This window comes from Physcomitrium patens, chromosome 20 (genome assembly GCF_059467195.1).
Source record: "Physcomitrium patens ecotype Gransden chromosome 20, ASM5946719v1, whole genome shotgun sequence".
Classification (NCBI taxonomy): Eukaryota; Viridiplantae; Streptophyta; class Bryopsida; order Funariales; family Funariaceae; genus Physcomitrium; species Physcomitrium patens.
This window is the reverse complement of record NC_143429.1, coordinates 9310710-9322224: the sequence shown is the minus strand read 5'-3', so window position 1 is coordinate 9322224 and position 11515 is coordinate 9310710.

Sequence of the window (11515 nt, the reverse complement as noted above, 5' to 3'; positions counted from 1 at the left end):
CCTTCCCCGACCCGAAGCATGAAGCTCCTCTCTCTAATTCCCTTGATCTTCCAAAAACCTCCAAATGAAAAACCGAACTAGTAACCTTGCAGAAGCTTGAAAAAAAAACTCACTTCCCCCCCCCGATTTCCCCTTGACAAAAGAAAACCCCCCACCACTCCAAAACTATATCCCCCCTAACCTTATCCTCTGAATTTCTTCAATCTTCCGTCTTAGATCCGGAATTGGCTCCCACCTCAAGCTTGGATCCGAAATTGGCTCTCGCCGCCAAGCTTTCTCCTCCATTTTTACCTTTAAGAAATCCATTTACCGAAAACAACGTTCCCTGAGACGGCACAGAGAACAGGACAGCCTAAAACAGAATCGAACCCCGTAATCGGGACCACATTGAGTCGCCCGACCAATTCAGGTCCTATATTGGGAAGGATGCCCATAGTAACCTGGATGTTCCCGTAATTGGGTCCAATTGGTCCTCGCGTCAGATTGGCTAAGACCCGTAGTAAGACCTGGATTTCTCATAACTAGACTGCATTGGGTTGCCCCACCAATACAGGTCTCATATTGGGTAAGAGGACCCGGATTGGATTATCGAAATTGGATCCAATTGGCTCCTCGAACCCGTCGTGTGAATTGGTCCTTCTCTTCCTGCTGACTCCCGTTATTGGAATCGAATGGGGCATTCCAGTATGCCCCGGCTGACTGTAACGGAGTCACTGAACCTGACCACTCAGTATTTGTACTGGAGTTGGTCGATGCTTCCAATATTCGAGGTAACTGAATATTAATAAAATTCCCCTTTCTTTTTATTTTTACTGTATACTCGTGTTACAACACGACACCGCAATGTGAGGTCTAAGTGCAATCTAGGAGCACCGTCTCTTATAGTTATCACCAACATAGAATCAATGAAATTAGATTTCTGTTGGTCATTGAAAAGGCAAAGAGATTTTAGAAATGCATAGTCATTTACGTTTTTGCGAGGATCGGATAAACTACCACTAATTGATATAGAACGAGTGGCAGAATATATAAAAAATTATGATCCAGAAGATGGTTCGAGTGTGGTAAGAGGAGTCCTAATAGGGATAGATGAGAATATCTTACACAAGGTCTTGCATTAATCAATCGGAGAGCTTGAGGTGAGAGGAGACGTGTCAAATGATTTCCATCCAAGAAGGTACTTCAAAGAAGGGATGTCGTCTCTCGTCCGAAATCAAGCATGGAAGGTACAGGAGACACTTACGCTCGAACTTATGGAATAGATGCGATTCGTTTAGAAGCGGTTAGCATTGAATCGGCATACCACCTATATGGCGTAGCGATTACTATTTTCTGCGATAAGAACATTGGAAGGCATGGTATTCAATTGGGCAGCTTATGTGGCCACAAGGATACATGCAGAAATGTGAGCTAAGTGGAAGATGGGGAAGTTTACTTCACTATTATGTTCCAATTATGTAAACATAGTGATTGAGTATACATTGAAACAGGAATCTCAACCAGTAGTTTCAAGTTTACAAACAGGAACAGTTGGTCCAAGGATAATGGTGTATAAAGTGAGAGAATCCAGTAGAGCGGCAGAACGGGAAGCAAAACCAATATCTATACCAGAGCGAGTTCCAATTCGGCCGACAGTAGAGATGATGACATGAATACCAGTTCTAAGGAAAAGCAACTAATTAGGGTTTCAATGAGGTATAACGGAAGGGTGGAATCTTAAGGAAGTTATATTGGGTCAAATTTCCCAGCTGCAACTTACGGTAAGTAAGCTCAAAGATGAGGGTAGCTTAAAAAGGTAAGTAGAAGCGAACAAGAAAATAATATTGGAGCAAATTTGTAAAATCAGAGAATAGGAACAAGTCATCAAGGTAGAATCGAAATCCAAGATGCAAGTGAGGTATGAATTGGATGAGAGAGTGGAAAACTGGTCAAACGAGAAACAGAGGATTCAGCATATCTTGGAAAAACAAATGCAAGAATTACTACAAATTCACAAATCGTATAGATTGGAACAGGAGAAGATGAACGCTCAGTTGAAGATAGAACGAGAAAAGAAAGAGGCATTGGAGCTTGAAAAGAAACAATTGGGTAACCAATATCGAAACAAAACGGATGAGCTACAAGCAGAAATTGTTGTTTTGAAAGAAATAGTAATGAAATTGGAGAGTGATTTGGTCAGTATTCGTCAGTCACAGATATTTGTCTCAACGGGAGTAAGAATTAGAAAATTAGAGGAGAAATTACAACAGCAGCAGTAACAACTGGAAGCTAAAGATGCTAGAATCTTTCAATTAGAAGCTCAGGGTCAAGAATTGGGAGCGTATAATGAAGATTTAACAACTCAATTAAGGACAGAGATCCAGGACGAGTCAAAAGAAGAAGATATAGTGTTGGAAGAAGATCAAATGGAGCCAGTGCTAGAAATCGAAGAGATTGAATAATCCAGTTAAAATATATATATATATATATATATATATATATATATATATTGGTTTCTATTTATCAATACTGTATTTGCGGGGACGTTGCACAGTTAGGAGTGGGGCTATGTAGAATAAGTAGTTATTTTCAGAATGTAGATACGTAGTGTATAGTGTAAACAGAGATAGATAACTACTTAAAAGGTGGTTCAGCAGGTAGAATAGATGAATAGTCAAGAAAAGTAGTTATCATCTATAGTATAGGAATTGGTATCTCGGGATAGTATAAGGAGGATGAGAGAGGGGAAGAAAATGCCACACTGCGATAGTACTGAGCCGAGGATAAGCTTGGTGCTATCTCTTCTTCTTAGTTTTCTTGTTTCTTTTGTGTTAGTGTTGATTCTAGTGAAGAGAATCGATTTAATGAATCAATGTTTGATTTACGAAGTTATTTATGGATCATTGTTTATCAATTGTTGTGAAAGATTGATGATGTATGGAAGTTTCTAATCACTGTTTATCGCAAGGTTGTAAGTTCAATGGAGAGGAATTATAATTAAAGGAATTATCTCGATTAGATTCTGTGGATTGGAAGTTGTTCGTTCTAGGGTTTGGGTTGTACTTGTGTGTTCAAGAATTACACAAGGTACTGAAATTGATATCATGATTGTTACCAAATTGATATGAGAGAATGGACAGTAGGAGGAAAAATTAAGTGTTCTTCGGTATTGTAAGCATTCAGCAGTAGCAGTTAATTGTGTGACCCTAACAATTGGAGCTCATATACATGGTCTTTCCTTGTGTTTTAATTCTCCTATATAGGTCTATTCTGGGAGGTTTCTTCCGGAATAAGTAAAATGACAACCACAAGAAGCTAGACAAAATATTAGAACTTCAAGAATTCCAATCAAAGAGAAGAAGTCTTATTGTGATGTTTATCACTAGCTAAAAAAGTTGGTAGAAAATATTGAAGAAGTCACAATTATGTTTTTCATTAACTATTAATGTGATATCTTAAACTTTGAGCTTAAAGATTTGATTCAAGTTAAAGTATTAAACTTCTCTTTTAATAATCTACCTACCTTGAAGAATATCTTTTCTTTTACAAATTTTATTGGTGTTAATTTGGCAAGGAATTAAAACAACTATGCTTATGATGAAAAATGTTTCGAACACCATAAAAAAATATTAAGGTTATTCATATTAATGTTGTAATTTATTCATGCTTTGATTTAAAATATATATATATATATATATATGTTATAAAATCTAAATTGCTTAGAAAAATATTTTGCTTTGGATGTAGATCTTTTAATCACCTTGTTATAATGTATTAGACATTTTGTGTATAGTTGAAATCAATTAATATAAAGAAGTTCAAGAAGAATCCAAATATAAGTTAAAACAGAAAGATAAGACTACAAAAAGAAAAGACAAATATTCTAATAAGAAAGTAGAAAGTTTGTAAAATGAAGCTAAAGATAAGACTTATTTGAAGCACAATTGATATCAATTATAATTGTATTGAAAACCAAAGATGCTTCTATAAGAGAAAATAATACTATTTTATTAATTTATGGATCATGGAATGAATCTTTTGTAGCATGAGTGAATTAGATTATAAAATAATCACTAAAATACATGCATAATAAGAAGTACTAAAAAGTGCTACTAATATACTTTAGCCAGAGGTTGAAGAGAAATGACAATAAGTTAGATTTTTGAAGTCATTTGTCTTGAAAGATTTGAATTTTAAGGCTCCACATGTAGTACATAAGGATGTAGAAATAATGATTCCTTGTAAGAACTATATTAAGTTTTTAATTAAAGATAAAACTTTATTTGAAACAAGTACAATTTGTTAGATGTCCATATTTTTTGCTTAGATAATTAGAACACTTGAAATTAATATAATTAGAATACTAGTGACAATTATTGTTGTATGTAAGGCATATAGAACTTATTTCATTGCATCATGAAGACAAGGATATTTGGGAAAGATGAACCAAAGAATGAATCATAATAAAAAGTCAATTTTTATGTAAAAACAATACAAGTTCAAAGTATGCCACAAAGACTAGCCATTCAAAGACCTTTTATTACACCAAGAGTTATAGTAGTAGACAATACATAAGATTTGTTACATATTAGAAACATCTTTTTATTATTAATTTATTTATAGAAGACTTAGAGAATGAATAAAAGAAGTCTAATTGGCCTCGGCTTTGCTAAAATATAATGTATACTTGGGGCTACTTCTATTTTTTTTTTAATAATATTTGTATATGATTGTTTTTTTTACTTCTTAATTTTGATAAGTATTGAGCTACAATTCAAATTAAGTAGAGTTCAACATTGTGTGGTGTATTTATCAACACTTTTTCTTTCACATTGGAAATAAATATTCATTGTTATGAGTATGTTAGTGTAGACCTACTTATATAGATTCCAGGTTGCAAAATGTGGTATATATACAATGTATTGGTGCATCACAAATAAAATTTATTATATATTTTATTCAATTATATATATATATATATATATATATATTTATACTTCTAAGTATATTTTTTAAAGATACTTTCAAATATCATTACTTATTTGTAATTAGAAGCTAATCAATATATTTATAAATTTTTTCAAGATCCTTGTAATGGTTTCATTCATATTTTTTGCAATTTTATTTGACATCATGGCCTTTGTATGATAGCTTATTAGTTATTTGATACAATGAAGACATTAACTCATAGAATCTTATAAAAAATTAAATTGTTCTGATTGATAATTTACTCCAGTATTACTAAACTAGAAGTGAAAATCTGAAGAGTGTTTGATTTTTTGAAAATTATTAGATATTTAAATAAAATTATTCATGATTTTATTCAAAAATCATGTTTTGATTAAAACAACAATAAAAACCAATTTAGAATGAATGTAGAGACTTTGGAATGACGTAATTTTATGAAATAGTACCAATGTGTCAATGAAAAGGTAGCAATGCAGTGAAATTGAAGCAGAGATATTGAGATTTGTTCATATGTCCTCATGCCAATGGTTCACAAGTTTCATAACACCATCCTCTAGCTGAAAAAAAAAAAAAAAAAAAAAAAAAAAATCTACTTGGCTTCATACCTGAAAATTACATTGAACTCAGTATGCAACAAAAGATCTTAAATATTTTTTATTTTTCCACTTCTCCTCAAATTGTTTATGTTGGCAGTGATTGAGATGGTTTGTAATTCAGACATCTTAGTGAAGAATATCTATCTATATATATATATATATATGAGTTCAAGTTATTCCTGAGGAAAAGGAAGTTGGTCATTGTGTATGGATGGTATGGAGATTAAAGAACCAAATGCCAACTTGAATGTTCTCAGTATCCATTGAAAAATGTGATTAAATCAAGTCATAAAAGGCTCAAATGACCAAAATCTTGGAATGGGTTTTCAAAACTGGATGCTTAAGTTTGTAGATTCAATGAAGTAATAACTCTAATACAGGAATTATGGGTTTGATTGAGCAACTCTTGACAAAATGTACCTCCCTCTTCCTCCTCATCAAAAAATCAAAAGACTGCCAAAGTGAATATGCCAAGTACCTTCATGAGCTGGGAAGAACCAAAAGTTTCAAAGAATCCACACACAAAAAATTTGATGCCAAATTTTCAAGTTGTCAATTCTTGTTCAGAACTGTAGAAGGATTGGCCTTCAATATTTGATGATGTTCTAGATCTAGCATGCTAAACAACTGTGCATTTTCTAAACACAATACTTGTTTGAATGGTTCATCTTCTTCTTCCTTGTCTCCTTCTACATACATACATACATGCATAATTATTTGTCTCTAATTTTACAGGTTTAAAAATATTTAGAGACATGCACACAAGTGCAAACAACATGGTTTGGTGATTTGTAATGTAACATAGTGTAAATTTGAATGTTTTTAAATGTGAAGCACATGAAATCACTGCATCATGCAATACAGCTTCACACTGTCAACAATGACTCAACAAATTAGCATGTTACTAAAGTTTGGCCCATTGCTCTTTACCACCAAAAGTCTTGAAACAAAAAGTACTGAACAAAGCACCTAATTGCACAAAGCTTACAGTTCAATGCTCCAACAAAGAGCTTGCAAATTGCACACCAAGCAAAAGAAGCCAAGAGAGAGAGAGAGAGAGCAAGTTGGAAAGGTGGGTTTCTCAGCATTCCTGAAGGAAAATGCAATTGTATACAGAGAAGAATCCTGTCATTTGTAGCAAAAGGAGACGAGGGAGAGCACAATGCAAGCATGTGGAAGAAGAAGAAGACCCACCCAACTTTGAGGAAAAAGCCACCACAGTGACGACAAATAAAACACAGTGGGTGTGACTGAGAGTGGGACTGCCTGTTGCCCAGTGGCCCCAATTATATATGACCCCCCTTGTGACCCACTTGGTTATATGCAAACAAACAAACAAACAAATAGACAGACAGACAGACAGACTGACTGATGGAGGATGGAGGACATGGAAGAGGAGCAGCACACAGAAAAGTATAACTTCTAGTTGTTTGTTGTTGTTGATTATTATTATTATTATTAAAAAATACATTCTGATTTTTGATTTTTGATTTTTTTTTTTTCTAGTTTTTTTTTTCCCTGTTGTATCATCCACTATAAATGAAGGCTCTTGATACTCCTTAATGTTTTTCTGTCTGTCGTCATCATCTGGCTGTGAATGTGATAGATCACCAGGTTTGTTTTGTTTTGTGTTTCTGGGTCCTTTTATATTACTTAATCTTTTTTGTAAAAGGAAATATATGTATATGCATGTACATACATTGGATTTTGGGGCAAATACTAATGTTGGTATGTGCAAGGCAGGGGACATGGCCAGTTGAGGGCTGCAAAAGTGGCAGGCAACACATGTGCCTGTATCAACATCACTCCACTCCAGAGTGAGATGTGGATGGATGAAAATACGTGGATGAAAAATCTTGATGGATGGAGTTTTTGAAGGATGCCATTTGCTCCAAATAATAAACAAATAAGTCACTCCTGGGATTACCCATCTGCCAATGCCATTGATCATCTGCAGATCTCCTTCTAATAATCATCATCACAGAAATGAATTACAAGCAGTGGTAATAATAACAATAATAATGAAATGAATTTATAAATTGGGGGGGGGGGGGAATGAAGGTACTAGGAAAATGGATGCAACAACTTTTGATAGGGTGTACCACAAGAAGAATATGACTGTGGATTGTTCTGAAAAACAATATGTGAGGTGAGAGATATTTGAGTTTGAATAATGCACCATAAGTCACCCCACCCAACTTCCAAAGAAATGTATGCACATAAATATATACGTATGTATGTATGTGTGCGTACATGAATGAGAAAGAGATGAAGGATTTTAAATAATACCAAACTCTATATACTTCTATAAATTCTTATTTTTTTGTTAATTTTTTCATTTTATTATTGAAACATTTATTTTGGTTGGTACTTTAAACATCTAGTGTCAATAATTCCTATCAATACCTTTTTGCTTATCATATTCTATCAATTTCAAAATAACTGAGAATATTTTTCAATTTCATCAAAATTACTTTTCCATAATTGAATATATATTTTTAGCTGAAAAATTATTGCAACATCACTACTATTTTGAAATTCAGCTGTTTAGAGTGTTATTTTTAATTGATCTTACTAAAGTAGCAAGGACAAGATAAATTACTTATCTTGAATTATATTGGAGATACTTCAATATAATTATATGTATAATTCAAGATAAAGTATTTATTTCTATAAACCACATGCATAATTATTATATCGAATCCTAAAATGAATATATGGAATTTTAAAATATACCTCCAAGTATCTCCAATTTAATTCAAGATATCCTCTAAGTACTTCTCAACATTCTCAATATACCATCAAAAATTTACAACTATCTTAGAATAATGAGTTGTTGATTTTGCATGTTTACTCAAGAAAATCCATGCTTAGTATGTATTGACAAAATAGACTGCACATTTGTGCAAAAGAATTAAAATAATTATTTGTAAGCATAAGCATTCTAAGCTTGTTTTTATTTAATTTTGAAGCCTAGTCAAACAAATGGAACTTGTAGCACATTTTTTGAAAGTATTGCCTCATTACAATAAAAAAAATAAAAATAAGAACTCGTCTTTAAGACATCTACAACAATAATTATAATATTTTTTTTTCAAATGATTTTGAATTTACAATTATCTAAGAGAATTGTTAGATAGACACCTCCATTTGACTATATAGACACCATCCTTTTAGGACACAGACATCTCCATTTTAGTATGTAGACACTTTCCATGTCTTCATTTGTTTGTTTTGTTTAAGTTTTGTGTTGTTAATGTTCATGTGTTGTGGACTAATGTTGTTTTTTGTTGTTGTTTTTGTACCTTTTTCTCTCCTTAATATCTAACTTGTTGAAAAACTTGTAGCAATGGTGTATTATTGGTATAACATGGAGAATATCCACGTAATAAAAAGGGAGGTGTTTACCTTGTAATTTCCTTATTTACATGTAATTTTGAAGTTGCTATATATGTAATAAATTATTTATTTTATGTTTCAAATTTTCTTTAGAAAAAATCTATGATGATGTTTGAGAATACAAAATTTTCATTTATACAAAATTCAAGATTCAATAACTTGTTTTTTTCTTTTCTTCATTCTAGTGCATAAAGAATTGCTTAATTAGTGAATAGAGAAGAAACACTGACGGAAAATTAAATCATGAAGTAACAATGAATAACAACATAGTTCATTACCTCAAACTTGTGCAAGAATGTTTCTACTCAATCCATAGAAAGTACCCAAATCAGCATTTCATTGACATAAGTGCACAATTCAAATAATGTGGAATTCTCATAATGCAATCTATATAACTATTAGATAAATCTTACTTTAAATAGATTTAATATAATTAATTATTAAAAGTTAAATCAGAACATATAAAATAAATTATGTAACTTAATTCTAATACAAATCAACAGTTTATAAAAAGGATATTTATTTAACAATTAAACACTGCAATAAATATCCAGAATCCTTTGTTTTTGGTAAGCTGATATTTATTTATTTTTTAATTTTTTCTATTAGTTAGATTAAATTCTCCAAATTTTGTAAGAAAATGCTATAGTCAAGTAGTTAATAAAGTAAATGTTTTAGATTTTTTTTAATTTTTTAAAATTTATTTATAAATACAACTCAATTTTATTTTTTGAAAAATTTGCATATAGGTATTCAATTATTGTTTTAATATTAATACTTTACCATAAATATTGATAATTTATTCTAAATAACCATGGACATTTTTTTTTTCTTAATTTGTAATTTCATTTGAAATTTAAACATAATATATATATTTTTTAAATAGAAAAAACGTAGTATACAATAGATAAATGGGATACTACAAAATACTTGCTTGGTACATGGAATGGACAAGATGAGGAACATTGAGCTTCACAATGACAAGTGAGTCCATGCTTAAGGAAGACATGTACATTGCTAACTCAATCCCAACAAGTTTGCTGAGAAAATTATGATTCAATCCAAAAACAAATATATATATTTATAGTTATATGTGTGTGAGTTCATTCATTTAATTAATTATTTTCATGAAGGAAGTATTGTCTGGGTGTGCCAGTATACAAACTCAAATTTACATGGTCAAATAAATGGTCTTGAATTTCATTCTTGCTTGGTGTGCACTTGAAGTTGCCTATTCTCACATTTGAGATAATCTGGGATTTATAACTACTTTCTGCATCTTTGCAAAACCACAAAGCTGCTTCTCTTTTGATAACAAATACTTTTGCACAACATGCTTGAAGAAGGGCAATAAATCATATATATATGAATGAATGAATGAATGAATGAATGAACAAAAACCAACCACGTCCTAGCAAGCAACCAAAGTAAAAGTAATTTTAGTGATTTTTTTTTTATTTTTTTTTTTAAAAAAAGAATAAACCCTAGAATTTTGATTGCATTTAAGATATTTGAATAATTGTAAGTGTGCATTGTAATATGCAGCTTCAGTGTTATTACATTTGCATTGGTGAATGCTATCAATTCCAAAAGCTTTAGCAAGATGCCATTGGCATTTTTTAGCATTTCTGTTGCCTGGAAACTAAGAATTTTTGTTTTTTTAAATTAATAGTTGTATTTGAACATACTTTCTCTAGTTAAGTTTGTATAGGTTCTTGTCCTTCACAAATAGTCACAAAAAAATTGTTATTATTAAAAAAATGAATTAAAAATTAAATAAAAATATAGAAAGACTTTGAAGGATTAATTGGCTAAAAATCAGTAATCAAAAAAATATATATAGTTGATAAATACATGAAAAAATCCATGAAAATTTGATTTATTTGAAGACAAGTTGGTATTAGTTGATCAAATAGATCTTCATTGAAAATAACCAAACAAATCTAATTAAATAGAACATATTATTAAACCTATTGCATTATCAACTATTTTCTTATAAAAATAAAATAATGTTATGAAAGCTAAAATATCTCATAATGATGAAATATTTGTACTTATTTATCTGAGAAACATAAAGTTTAATGATAAATATTTAAAAAAATAATCAAGAATTTCAACTCAAACAGTGCTTTATTTATATATATATATATATATAGATAGACATACATATACACCATTTCATGCTCTTTGGTTATATGTTTGGTTTCATAGTAACAAAATGACAAAGATGTAAGGCACAACAACACTTGATTCATTGTCCATTTTGACTTTCAGCAACATAAACACTTTGAAGTATTCAAGTTTGCCGCAAGTCTTAACTTGATTTTGTCTTATGCAACAACTCACATGACAAAATAAAATTAAAAAAAAAAAAAAAAAAAATAGGGTGCCCAAATAAATTCAAAGTTTCAGAAACCAACAATTCCAATTTGGTAACAAGAATCTATTTGATGAAGTTCTAATGGTGTGGAAGTCAAATTGGACTCATGCAAAGTGCCCCCCCCCCAAAAAAAAAAAGATATTTTCCCCCAAAAGGGGTTATTGGTTCTATGCTCTCATCTACTTTCAGATAT